We start from the raw sequence: 13,178 nt of genomic DNA on the forward strand, positions 1-13,178 counted from the left end.
CTTCTTCTTCAAAATGACATTGGCTACTCGGGGCCTTTTGTGGTTCCATAGAAATTTTAGGATTGCTTGTTCTAGCTTTGAGAAGAATGCTGGTGCAATTTTGATTGGGATTGCATTGAATGTGTAGATAGCTTTGGGTAGTATCGACATTTTGACAATATTTATTCTTCCAATCCATGAGCATGGAATGTTTTTCCATCTCTTTGTATCTTCTTCAATTTCTTTCATAAGCTTTCTATAGTTTTCAGCATACAGATCTTTAACATCTTTGGTTAGGTGCATTCCTAGGTATTTTATGCTTCTTGGTGCAATTGTGAATGGGATCAGTTGCTTTATTTGTCTTTCTGTTCCTTCATCATTTGTGTCTAAGAATGCACCTGATTTCTTTACATTGATTTTGTATCCTGCAAATTTGCTGAATTCATGTATCAGTTCTAACAGACTTTTGGTGGAGTCTGTCAGGTCTTCCATGTATAATATCATGTCATCTGCAAAGTGAAAGCTTGACTTCATCATTGCCAATTTCGAAGTTTTGATTTCCTTTTGTTGTTTAAGTGCTGATGCTAGAACTTCCAACACTATGTTAAACAACAGCGGTGAGAGTGGACATCCCTGTCATGTTCCTGATTTCAGTGAGAAAGCTCTCAGTTTTTCCTCATTGATAATAATATTAGCTGTGGGCTTTTCATAAATGGCTTTTATGATCTTTAAGTATGTTCCTTCTATCCCGACTTTCTCCAGGGTTTTTATTAAGAAAGGATGCTGAGTTTTGTCAAATGCTTTTTCTGCATCAATTGAAAGGATCATATGGTTCTTCTCTTTTATTTTATTAATGTGATGTATCACATTGACTGATTTGCAAATGTTGAACCAGCCCTGCAGCCCAGGAATGAATCCCACTTGATCATGGTGTATAATTCTTTTTATATGCTGCAGAATTTGATTTGCTAGTATCTTCTTGAGAATTTTTCCATACATATTCATCAGGGATATTGGCCTGTAGTTCTCTTTTTTTTCTGGGTCTCTGTCTGGTTTAGGAATCACAGTAATGCTGGTTTCATAGAACAAGTCTGGAAGTTTTCCTTCCCTTTCTATTTTGTGGAAAACTTGAGAAGGTTAGGTATTATCTCTGCTTTAAATGTCAGGTAGAATTCCCCAGGGAAGCCATCTGGTCCTGGACTCTTATTTGTTGGGAGATTTTTGATAACTGATTCAATTTCTTCACTGGTTGTGGGGCTGTTCAGGTTTTCTATTTCTTCGTTTTGAGTTTTGGAAGTGTGTGGATGTTTAGGAATTTGTCCATTTCTTCCAGGTTGTCCAGTTTGTTGGCATATAATTTTTCATAGTATTCCTTGATAATTGCTTGTATTTCTGAGGGATTGGTTGTAATAATCCCATTTTCATTCATGATTTTATCTATTTGGGTCATCCCCTTTTCTTTTTAAGAAGCCTGGCTAGAGGGTTATCAATTTTATTTATTTTTTCAAAAAAAAACAACTCTTGGTTTCATTGATCTGCTCTACAGTTTTTTTTTTTAGATTCTATATTGTTTATTTCTGCTCTGATCTTTATTATTTCTCTTCTTCTGCTGGGTTTAGGCTGCCTTTGCTGTTCTGCTTCTATTTCCTTTAGGTGTGCTGTTAGATGTTGTATTGGGGATTTTTCTTGTTTCTTGAGATAGGCCTGGATTGCAATGTATTTTCCTCTCAAGACTGCCTTTGCTGCATCCCAACACGTTTGGATTGTTGTATTTTCATTTTCATTTGTTTCTATACATTTTTAAATTTCTTCTATAATTGTCTGGTTGACCCATTCATTCTTTAATAGGGTGTTCTTTAACCTCCATGCTTTTGGAAGTTTTCCAGACTTTTTCCTGTGGTTGATTTCAAGCTTCATGGCATTGTGGTCTGAAAGTATGCATGGTATAATTTCAATTCTTGTGAACTTATGAAGGGCTGTCTTGTGACCCAGCATGTGATCTATCTTGGAGAAGGTTCCATGTGCACTGGAGAAGAAAGTATATTCTGTTGCTTTGGGATGCAGAGTTCTAAATATATTTGTCAAGTCTATCTGATCCAATGTATCATTCAGGGCCCTTGTTTCCTTATTGATCCTGTGTTTAGATGATCTATCCATTGTTGTACGTGGAATATTAAAGTCCCCTGCAGTTATCACATTCTTATCAATAAGGTTGCTTATGTTTGTGAGTAATTGTTTTATATATTTGGGGGCTTCCATATTCGATGCATAGACGTTTATACTTGTTAGCTCTTCCTGATGGATAGACCCTGTAATTATTACATAATGCTCTTCTTCATCTCTTGTTACAACCTTTAACTTAAAGTCTAGTTTGTCTGACATAAGTATGGCTACTCCAGCTTTCTTTTGACTTCCAGTAACATGATAGATACTTCTCCATCCCCTCACTTTCAATCTGAAGGTGTCCTCTGGTCTATAATGAGTCTCTTGTAGACAGCAAATAGATGGGTCTTGTGTTTTTATCCATTCTGATACCCTATGTCTTTTTGTTGGAGCATTTAGTCCATTTACATTCAGTGTTACTATAGAAAGATATGGGTTTAGAGTCATTGTGATGTCTGTAGGTTTCATGCTTTTTAGTGATGTCTCTGGTACTTTGTGGTCCTTGCAACATATCACTGACAGAATTCCCCTTAGGACCTCTTGTAGAACCTCTTGTAGGGTTTAGTGGTGATGAATTCCTTCAGTTTTTGTTTTTTTGGGAAGACCTTTATCTCTCCTATTCTGAATGACAGACTTGCTGGATAAAGGATTCTCGGCTGCATATTTTTTTCTGTTCACCACATTGAAGATCTCGTGCCATTCCTTTCTGGCCTGCCAAGTTTCAATAGATAGATCTGGCACTAGACTTACTGGTCTCCCTTTGTTTGTTAGAACACATTTATCCCTAGCTACTTTCAGAATTTTCTCTTTATCCTTGTATTTTGTCAGTTTCACTATGATATATCATGCAGAAAATCGATTCAAGTTACATCTGAAGGGAGTTCTCTGTGCCTTTTGGATTTCAATGCGTTTTTCCTTCCCCAGATCAGGGAAGTTCTCAGCTATGATTTCTTCAAGTACACCTTCAGCCCCTTTCTCTCTCTCTTCCTCCTCTGGAATCCCTATTATACGCGTATTGTTCCGTTTGAATGCATCACTTAGTTCTCTAATTCTCCCCTGATACTCCCAGATTTTTTTATCTCTCTTTTTCTCAGCTTCCTCTTTTTCCATAATTTGATCTTCTAAATCACCTATTCTCTCCTCTGCCGCTTCAATCCGAGCTGTGGTCCCCTCTATTTTATTTTGCACCTCATTTATAGCATATTTTTTAGCTCCTCCTGACTCTTTCTTAGTCCCTTGATCTCTGTAGCAATAGATTCTCTGCTGTCCTCTATGCTTTTTTCAAGCCCAGCGATTAATTTTATGTCTATTATTTTAAATTCATGTTCTGTTATATTGCTTAAATCGTTTTTTCATCAATTTTCATCAACTCATGCAGTCCAGCTCTGCCTTACTGGGCAGGCTGCCCCTCCACCGCCCTGGCTCCCACCCACCAGTCTGTGTAGTGCACACTGCCTCTCTGCCCTTCCTGCCCTCTTCCTTGGGCCTCTTGTCTATGCTTGCCTCTGGAGAGTCCATTCTGCTAGTCTTCTGGTGGTTTTCTGGGTTATTTAGGCAGGTGTGAGTGGAATCTAAGTGATCAGCAGGACTCGTGAGCCCAGCATCCTCCAACCCCGCCATCTTGTCTCCTCTCCTCCCCTCTAAGATTTCTATCAACAATATTTGTAGTTTTCAGTGTATATTGTTTTATATTGTCATATTTAGCCTTAAGTATTTCATAGTTTTTTATATTATTTAAACATTTAATTTAATTTAATTTAATTTAATTTAATTTAATTTAATAACTTTAAGGTTTATTTATTCATTTTGAGAGAGAGTGTGTGTGCATGCAAGCTGGGGAGGGGCAGAGAGAGAGAATCGCAAGAAGGCTCAATGCAGAGCCTGACATGGGGCTCCAACTCATGGACCATGAGATCATGATCTGAGCCAAAATCAAGATTCTGACGCTTAACAAACTGAGCCACCCAGGCACTCAAAGTTTTATTTTATTTTATTTAAAATGTTTTAAACATTTTATTTTATCTTTTAAGAGATAGAGAAGGACAGAGAGTGAACAGAGGAGGGGTAGAGAGAAAGAGGGAGATACAGAATCAATCCAAAGCAGGCTCCAGGCTCTGAGCTGCTCTGAGCAGCTCTGAACCCGCAGAGCTCTATGTGGGGCTCAAACCCATTAATGTAAGATCATGTCCTGAATGGAAGTCAGATGCTCAACAAACTGAGCCACCCAGGCACCCCCAAATTTTATTTTATTAATCTCAATTTTAATCAGTCATTATTGTTATATAGAAACAAAATTGATTTTTTTTTCATATTGTTCATGCATCCTTCACCCTCATTAAATTCTCTTAATATGTCTAGATGCTTTTTCAGGATCACATTATTCCAGATAAACACTCCTGTGTCTGTAATGATAATTTTACTTCTTAATTTCAAATTTTGATGCCTTGTACTTCGCTTTTTAGCCTTATTGTAAGTGACTAGAACCTTCATTATAATGTTCAACAGAAGTGGTAACAGTGAATAGACTTGAATTTATAGTAATTTTAGGTGGCAAACATTCATTCAGTCTTTCACAATTAAGCATGATGTGAGCTTGGTGGTTTTTTGGTAGATGTGCTTTTTCAAAAGAAGGAAATTCCCTTAGATTATTTTGTTTTGCTGAAATTTTTAGCAGAAGTGGATGTTGCTTTTGTTCAAATGCTTTTTCTCCATCTATTAAGTTGATCATATTGGGTTTCTCTTTTCATTTGTTAAAATGATGATTTAAATTGAATGATTTAGAATAGTGGTCAGCAAAGTATAGCCCAAGGTCCAGCTTTTTTTGTGAATAAAGTTTTCTTGGGGACATAGCCATGCCATCCATTTATATATTGTTTGATAGCTATGTTTATGCTATAGTGGAAGAGTTGAATAGTTGTGACAAAGACTATATACTGTAATCTAAAATATTTATTAGTTGGCCGTTTACAGAAATAATTAGCTGATCTCTTATTTAGAATATTAAATCAACCTTGCATTTCTGGGATAAACTCTACTTGGTAATGATGTATTGTCCTCTTTATATGTTGCTAAATATAATCTAAAATTTAGTTTAGGACATTTGCATCTATATAAATGAGGAATTTTGGTTTATAATTTTCTTATGTTGTAATGTCTTTTTCTGTTTTTTATAGTAAAGCTGACCTTATTGATTTGACAAACATTCCCTCCTCCTCAATTTTTGAAAGATTTTGTTTAGAATTTGTATCATTTCTTTTTAAAGTTATTGATTAAATTCATGAGTGAAGCTATCTGAACCTAGAGTGTTTTTGTTTGTTTATCTGTTTGTTGAAGGGGAAGATTTTTAACTACTGACTCCTTTTCTTTAATAGAGATAAGGCTATCCATATTATCTGTTTCATCCAGGTTTGGCCTTGTTACTGTATGTCTTCTAAGGAATTTAACATGCCACATTTATTGGCATGAAGTTGTTCAATATGTTCTTACTATTCTTTAATATTTATAGACCCTGTAGTGCTAGTTTCTCCTCCTTGGTCTCTCCAGATATTGGGTTCCATCTACTCAACTCAAAATCTTCCATGTTCTACCTGGATACTTAACTTTGCCAAGGCATTGACAACTAGGGCAATTATAGGCTTACCTGGTATGTTTTCTGTCTCTGAGAAATTCCTTCATTATCCAGTTTCAATGTCTTAAAAGTCATTGTTTTATACTTTTCTGTCTGATTTTCATTTGTTTCAGGTAACAGGTTAGTTAGATCCAGTCTCTACAACTCTTTCTTGACTGGAACCAAAAGTTCCTGATTATATTATTGATCTTTAACTTTTATTGTTTATTTTATATGCATTTCAAATGATATATTTCTCTATCAACATAGCTTCAGTTACATATTGAAATTTGATACCCTTTATTTATATATCATTTAGTCTGTGATATTTTTAAAAATTCTCTTATTATTTTTTATTCCCCTCATGCATTATTTAAAAGCACTGTCTTAATTCCCAAATGGGTAAATATTTTCTAGTCATTTGTGAGCATAGGGGAGGAGGATTGTTGATATCTAAATTTAATTTCACTGAAGTAAAAAAAAAATACAAGAAAAGTGGTTTCAATTCTTCTAAATATATTAATTCTGTCCTTATCTCCTATTATATGGTCAATTTTAGTAAATGTTCTATGTATACGTAAAAATAATGTATATTTTGGAATTGTTACATGCAGTGTTTTATATATGTGAATGTGGTCTTTCTTTTCAAATCTGATATTTTTTTCCTGAATTTTTTGAGTTCTGTTTCCATCAGTTTATGGTGTAGAATATGATCAACTTTAGGAAATGCTCATTCATTCTTTCAACAAAAATTGGTTATATGTCTATTTGTGCCTATTTGTTCATTTTCCTCAGCAAAAGATCCTCCTAGTTTATGCTTCTATGAAAATGTCTAGCAATGGGTAACTGTACATGGGGCATGGGAGAAAAGAGGGTAGGGCTGACTTTCTCATATACATAATTCAACAAGTCTTCCAATTTCTGTCCCAGTTCTCATTCTTGTCTTTGTTATATCTGCTTCCTGTAATTCTGGAATATCTTCTGTATCTACCAGACATTTGGTTCCTTTCCACTGTACCCTCTCAATACCCAGTCTAGATAGCTGCTTTTTCTGTTTTATTACTCAAAAAAATCTATATATATTTTATTTTATCAAATTTTTTCCCTTTGATGAATGTTTTTTGATGCCTAAGTGTTTTGGGGTAAGCTCTTTTGGCTCATACAGTAAATAGTTACTATTTTACATAACAAGAACACTGGAGTAAGGATTACTTTAGGATTGGCTTGTTGACAGTTCTTGCATCTTTCCATCTGCCAACTGTGTTAAAGCAATCCCCAGGCCAGTTCTCCTCAGGACCACAAGATGGTTCTAGCAGATTCCACTGTTACTTCATGGGAAGGCCCAGATATCTCTTCTGTGCTTCATTAACTACCGCTGTATCTCTAACGGGACAATGGTGGCTGATACAGAGAAGGATAGATGTTGAGGGAGGAGAGAAAGTGTGGCTAGATCATGTAGGCTCTTTGGTGGTTGCAGTTTTATTTTAATTTATTCTAACTGAAATAAGAAGTCATAGAGAATGATAGAAATAACATAGGGAATGGTGTGATTTCTTTTTGTTGAGCCTTAAAATATCACATCAGATTTTACATGGAGGAGAGATTGATTATGGGGTGACATATAAGAAAGATAATAGAAAAATTTGTTAAGACTAGTAATCTATAAGAGCTAAAACTAAGATTAAATAATCTATTTCTTTCCATTTGTTTTATTTATTTATTTATTTTGAAGGAGACAGAGAAAACACGAGCAGTGTGTTTGTTGGTTTGTTTGGGTACCAAATTACTTTATTTGAAGGAATGGTACAAATGAAAGAAGTTAAGTAGATGTTTTGGTACAACTTATAGAAAAGGGAAAGGTAACCCAAACATGCATGCATTTCTTTGGTGACCAGGGAAGTCACCCTTGTGGCTATGGGAAGACAGCCTAAGGCTTAGTTCTCATTATCACTGTTCCCCAAGGTGTTCTTGTCAAAGAGTTAGTCTGTCATGCCAGATTCAGGAGCCCCTCTTGTGCAGGTTGGTTACCTGGTCACCCAATTCTTTGATGGATTTCACCTGCTCATTCAGGAAATGAGTCTCAATGAAGTCACATAAATGGGGGTCACTTTTATCAGTGGCCAGTTTGTGCACCTCCAGTAGTGAAAGATTCACACTCTTTTCCAAGTGTAACATACACTCTATTGCATTCAGCCTGTTCTCCCAATCATCACCGTCTGGTTTCATGATGTTCTAAAGGAAGATTCTGCCACCTGGTTGGTTCTGCAGCTTCATCAGCTTCTCAGCATGTTCCCTCTCCTCATGAGATTGGTGAAGAAAATATTTGGCAAAGTTCTTCAAAGCCCCATCATCAATGTCAAAGTAGTAAGAGATAAGAGGCATTGAGCTCCAGGTTATTCTGGCCATTGAAGCAGTCTCCAGGCCTGGTGGTAGTTCTGATGCACCTGTAAGGAGTCCTGGGTCCTATGGCTAAAAGAGAGGCTGTGGGGTCCAGGAGCGCCCTGGCACCAGTCAGAGGGGACTGTGAAGAGATGGTGAAGTGCTGGCTCTGAGGGCACCCTCCCCTCACGCCCTTGTGGGTGGGGTTCAGCACTGGTTCAGTCCAAGCACTGTTGAAGCAGGAAACCACAGTGATTCTCCAAGCAGAGAAAGAGAGAGGGATAGAGAGAATCCCAAACAGGTTCCACACTGCCAGCACAGAGCCGGATGTTGGGCTTGAACATAAGAAACTCCAACATCATAACCTGAGCCAAAAGCAAGAATCCAGTCACTTAACCTACTCAGCCACCCAGGTGCCCCTTAAATAATATATTTCTATCCCCTGCGTGTAAGTTAATTAAAACCAACAGCAGGTGAATTTTGCAACTTTAATTTATTCTCCAAAAAGAACATTTTTTCTTTGTGCCTGTGAGCATTTTCTACTTCACCTTTCTTCTTATGTTTTGTTAAAATAAATATCAAAAATCATAGCAAAGTATTAAAACACACATATATGAAAGATCCAATGCTAAGGCTTGCAAGTGCACAAAATTATAAGTAGAACTTCCTCCTCTTTTTTTCATTACAGTGCTGTCTAAAATGTGCTACAACTTATTGCAGAGTATGTCAAATATTACAGATGAAAGCAGAAGTGTTATAAAGTACTTTAACACTATTAGTGCTTCCTCTTCTATTTGGACATAGTAAATAGTAAATAAGACCTATGAAAATTGGCAGTTTCATGTTTTTCTATCCAGATGTATGTATTCTCTCTTTTTTTTATTCAATTTTTCTCATTCAATGACATTTTGTGATTATCTTCATTAAGATCCTACAGAGTACTTACACTTACCAAAGGTATTTTGTTAATTCCTTGTCTAATGTGAAGATTATTCTCTTTATACGCTTACATTTTTCTTGATGATTTAAATAGCTTCTATTAGAACATATATTTAGTAAGTAGCTAACCATCTTGGTAAACTATTAAAAAATAATTTATAATATTTTCTTCAGCTTGCTCAAGTTTCTATGTATACATTACAATACTTGAAAACAATACTTTTGTCTTTTATTTCTTTTCTTGCCTTTTTGCTTTGAGAAAGCATCCAAAATAATACTAATGGGGCTATCTTTAATGTGTCTACATAAAAAGGGCAATTTCATATGGTTGACATTTAAATATTAAGAATCTCATTAAATATGGTTAGAATAAATAATCCACTTAAAAGATAGTGATTCTCAGATTTACTAGATTTATTTTTACAATATTTAATGTTCTTACTTAAAAAAAGCAATTTCAAGTATGATGTGTTGTAGTAGAAAGATTAAAAATAAAGAATGAAGAAAGATATCTCTGAAATGATACCCCAAAAGGAAAATTATATAGCTATACTTTAACAAAATAGGCTTAATAAACTTTAAGGCAAGATTATTACTTGGGATCAAATGGATACTAGAGAATGAAAAATTGTCCAATCATTAAAAAAAACTCTTGGAAATGCTTATTTGTAAAAACAAACAAACAAGCAAATAGACAAAATACCAATGAGGTTGTAGAAAATTTGAGCAGTACTATTAACAAAATTGATCCTATAGACATTATTGGATATTTCACCCAATAAATGCAGAGTACATGTTCTTTGCATGACCATGTAAAATATTTACAAACGTATTATTATCTTAAAGCCTATCTCAATAAATTTCAAAAGACTGAAATACAAAACATGTTTCTTAAATAAAATGCAATTAATTTAGAAATCAGTGACAAAAGATAAATACAAAATTACTATTTTCTTGGAAATTAGCTCATAGGTCACAGAAGAAATAATACGATTTTAAAAATTTGAAGTGAAATTAAAAAAAATCCAAATATCAAACTTGTGAGATACAGCTAAAAATTAGTAGGATAAAATTTATAGCCATAAATACTTACATTTTAAAAGAAAAAAGACTAAAAATTTACTAGCTAAATGTACATTACATGATGGTGGAGAAAGAAAATCAAATTAAAAAAAAGTAGAAGGCAAGAATAATGAATTATTATAGAAGAGATCAAAGAAGTAGAAAACAAACATATAATAAAGGCAATTATTAGTTACTATATACAAGCAATGGGTGATGGGTATTAGAGAGGGGACTTTCTGGGATGAGCACTGGGTGTCATATGTAAGAGATGAAACACTGGGTTTTACTCCTGAAGCCAAGACTACATTGTATGTTAATTATCTTGAGTTTAAATTAAAAAAAATACATAAAATAAACCCTGATCTTAATATTCTAGAAAATTTAGTAAATATACAAGTCACTGACGTATTACTGAAAACATGTTCTCTTTCTCTTAAGTAGCAAATATTGGATTAAACTAAGACCTCAGTAAAAAATTTAAAAAATAAATTAAAAAGCAAAACAAACAAACAAACAAAATATAATTACTAGCAAGGCCAAAGTCTATTATTTGAAAACACAAATAGGGGCACCTGGGTGGAACAGTTGGTTAAGTGTCAGACTTCAGCCCAGGTCATGATCTCATGGTTCATGAGTTTGAGCACCCCAGTGGGCTCTGTGCTGACAGCTTAAAGCCTCGAGCCTGCTTCTGATTCTGTGTCTCCCTCTCTGTCTCTGCTCCTGTCCTCCTTATGCTCTGCCTCTCTCTCTCTCTCTTTCTCAAAAATAAGAATAAACATTAAATAATTAAAAAAAAGAAAAACAAAAAATAATGACATCTCTGGTGAGATTTCAATAGGAATAAAAAGACACTACACATAATATTTAGAAATAAAACATGAGGCATTACTACAAGTACTGCAGAAATTAAAAAAATAATAAAAGGATATTATAATTTTTTAATTCTGTGAAAATTGAGATACAATTTTATTTATTTAATTTACACTTACTTGAAAAAATAATAACCTCACCAAAACAGACCATAGAAGAAATAGAGAAATGCTGGCAACAAGAGTATGGTAACATTATAGGCTTTCTGTCTGTTTGTGCTTTTGATATTCCCAACTACATTAATGAAAACCAAACAGAGCAGTTTGGATAGCAAAGGTGAGAGGTAGGAGTGTAAAACATATGCAACATTTTCAATCAAACTAAGTGACAAGGAATCTTTATGAAACCCAGAATAAAGGAAGACATGACCCAACAGAGAAGAGCCAAAGGCTCTTTTGAGACCAGTCATTGCTCAGCAATGGCACAGAAATTTAAAGTATAGAATGACCCCAAGAACCCCAAATCACAAAAACTACCACCACCCCACCATCAGAAAACTGTAAACTAAGCAATAACCTGATGAGCAAATCTGGGATAAACTAGTATTATTCAGAAATGTTCTCACAGGCTTTTCATTGCAAATAAGCATGGAATTTATGGGGAAATATTAAATGGGAAACAGTACTGAAGCAGACCAAATCACTTAAGATTCCAGAAAGATTAATCATTTCCTTTCCAAAGGGCAAAAGTCTACCCCAAAGAATAATTTGTGGTAACAAAACATAAATGGATCAGGATCACAGGGAAAAGATGGTTCAGAGATTGGAAAGATATGGGAAAGAAAGGGTATGGCATAGGCAGACCTTAAAGACTACTGCAAAAGGAAGACACAGTGATGTAGAAGTCTGACTCACGCAGACACAAAGATTAGAAGACTTCTGGAATCATAGTTAATCCTGAGGAACATAGAAAATGGATACACAGTTATTTTTTATAATTTTAAGATACTTTTATTTTTAAGAGTGTTCCTTGAGCCATGAAGTTGAGCTACCCTTGACGATTGCTGCTTTCACACAAGGTTCTAATAGAACAAAAAGAGTTCAAATCAAAGCCAGGACTTAGGAAATGGTTATATTAACTGAATAATATGCCAACAAATAATAAAACCTACTGGAAAAAAGTGACAAAAGGAAATACAAAACGTGAGATGTCAAAAATGTGATGAAAAATATCATAGTATGAGTGCCCCCCCCACCATGTTTGGCATATGCCTGCCTCACTTTCACCATCTCTTTATCACTGCCAAAGACATTTTCCAGTGGCTAGACCTCTGCCTCTCTACTTTCGGAAATGGTAAAGTGCCTTAGAATAAAAGTTCTCCTGGAGCAATCCTCAATCAATAATGGGAATTTTAAAAAGACCTAATTCAAACACTCTTTTATGAAATTTGTGTCATCCTTGTGTCAGGACCATGCTAATCTTCTCTTTACTGATTCAATTTTCAGGGTATGTGCTGCCAACATGGGCATGCTCCAACATCCTTTAGGTGGAATCATTCTGGACAGAATCTTTGCTTTAGTGTCTTGAGTTCCCCAGGGGGACTATGACCTAGTTACCTAGAAAGAGAACTTTCTTGATAATGCACTCATTTGTCTGTCCTTCTTTCCTTGCCTCATTTCCAATCATTCCCCCCTGTGTTTTCTCCACCTTCCAAATAAACTACTTCACCCAATCCTCTTCTCATAGTTTCCTTCTGGGAAAATCAAAACTAGAGACAAAAACTCTAGCCTAATATTTCCAAAGCATTTAACATGAAAAACACCCTAAGGGTGTTAAATACCATGATTACCACCGTAAGAGAAATAGAAAACAAAACAACAACAACAAAAAGAGTAAAATTATCAAACACAAATAGATAAAAGATAAAAATGGCATGAGAAAAAGGTATACAGATAGAAGATATGTAGGACAGCTCAACATATATGATATGGAACTTCTCTGATAAGAACACTAAAGCAATGAAACTAAGAAAATATTTAAAACTATAATAAAATACGTAAGTCACAGAGATGAAAAGTATAGACTAGGAATATAGTCAATAATATTATAATAATGTTGTATAGTGACAGATGGTGACTATACTAAATAGGAAATGATATTTGGAAATGATATTTTTGATAAAGGGTTAGTGTATCCAAACCATATAGACAACTTATACAACTCAACACCATAAAAG

At 34.8% G+C, this 13,178-nt stretch overlaps 1 protein-coding gene and 1 non-coding gene across 2 annotated transcripts in view; both read right to left on the reverse strand.

Moving 5' to 3' along the window:
- The window catches only part of GABRB3 (gamma-aminobutyric acid type A receptor subunit beta3), a 475,998-nt gene that overhangs the window by 336,114 nt on the left and 126,706 nt on the right, over positions 1 to 13,178 (reverse strand). The gene's annotated exons all lie outside the window — the stretch shown is intronic.
- Positions 12,364 to 12,465, reverse strand: LOC131518378 (U6 spliceosomal RNA). Its single transcript, XR_009265062.1, has one exon. It is a non-coding gene; the product is annotated as a U6 spliceosomal RNA (small nuclear RNA).

This window comes from Neofelis nebulosa, chromosome 7 (genome assembly GCF_028018385.1).
Source record: "Neofelis nebulosa isolate mNeoNeb1 chromosome 7, mNeoNeb1.pri, whole genome shotgun sequence".
In the NCBI taxonomy this organism is placed as follows: domain Eukaryota; kingdom Metazoa; phylum Chordata; class Mammalia; order Carnivora; family Felidae; genus Neofelis; species Neofelis nebulosa.